Raw genomic sequence first — 1,556 nt, 5'->3', positions numbered from 1 at the left:
ATTGTCGCCACTTCCTAGGATATTAAAAGCGTGTCTTCAACTAGATGCGTGCTAGAAAGTTTAGCGGGTTTTGTTTTAGCTTCAGCGCTTTTTGTTCTGTTTTTGCTGCGTTTTTGTTCGATGCGCCCGTTTTTTGTTTATTTTTTAGTTTGCCGTTTCATGTTATGTTATATTAGATGTGTGTGTCTGTTTGTTTGATGCTGCTTTGTTTTTAGATAATGTTCGTTTATAGTGGATGTTGATTGTTGGGACATAAAGGCCGTTTTTAACCGACCTTAGATATTGTGGATGCTTTCAATTCGGTGGAATGTAGATAATTTTGATTACAAATTTGTCCACTGATTGAAAGACAGACACTCAACATTATATCTAATAATAGCCCTTTTAGTAGATATAATTTGTCTAGTCATGTTAGATACCATAATTTCCTTAACAGATGATCTTCCCTCCTAATATCCTCTCCCTCTCAGAGGGTTGTAAGAGAAAGTCGGAGGCTCTATAATTGTATAAATACTTCCCAATCGATAAGCACTTTCTCCGGAAGCTATCCATTAATAAACTCCTATTGTTATCCTAATTACCAAAAGATAGGTTACAACCGTGAGAATAAATAATCTTACTCTCCTTGAAAGCTTTTAGACGAAAACTACTTGTAAACCACTAAAGTTAAGGTCGAATTTACTTTGTATTTTCGGGGTTAGGTAATTTTAGATTGCTAGCTAAGCAAAGCAAAATAACTGGGTATTTAGATTCCTCCGTTTCTAGGAGAAATTGTCTTAAATAAAGGTTTCGTTTCTGCTTTCGATTTCATTACACTCATTTACATTTCACTTTTGACTATCCAAAAATATAAAGACTTTTGTTATTGGAAAGACGTTTATTTATGATTAATGCCAATCGGTTTTAAGTTGCCGTTAACTATAAGTGGTCTGACTTTTAAAGGTAATTTAAATAGCGTGTCTGTATTCAGGTCGGCATGTCTCCTAGGGTTCAGAATAAATTACGTTAATTATCTTAACAGAGTAATCTGAAAGTTTCAACGGCTGTCGTAAAAGAAAAAACTAACAAAAACTCCAGGAACAAATCCACGACAGTTTTAAAAGATTAAATAAAACCAATCTAATGGTATCACTTTAAATCTAAAAAAAATGTTACCAACTAAAAGTAGTGTTTATTAAAAGGAAAAAACTTAAAGGAAAAAAGATATCGTGAAAACGGTAAAGGTAAAGTTCATCGTCCTGATGTTGGCAACAGTATTTTCCGTATCCTGTTTGTGTTGTCAACAGATATTAGTTTCCGAACGGCCACTGGGTTTTATGTTTGTATGTACAATGTCCGAATATGTTTTTTGTGATTTCTAAACTACGAAACAATATTTCTAATCTAGACTATCACGGGATTTATATTGATGCCATTTTCAGAGATGTTGAGTATTAGTTAAGGTAACCCAAAATTTATTTATCCTTACTAATATTATTATAAAAGTGTGGATGTTTGTTACTCAATCACGCAGAAACGGCTGAAGGGATTTTGATGAAATTTGGCATGCATGAAGC

Source organism: Trichoplusia ni, unplaced genomic scaffold (assembly GCF_003590095.1).
Source record: "Trichoplusia ni isolate ovarian cell line Hi5 unplaced genomic scaffold, tn1 tig00003484, whole genome shotgun sequence".
In the NCBI taxonomy this organism is placed as follows: Eukaryota; Metazoa; Arthropoda; class Insecta; order Lepidoptera; family Noctuidae; genus Trichoplusia; species Trichoplusia ni.
This window is presented reverse-complemented; position numbering follows the sequence as displayed.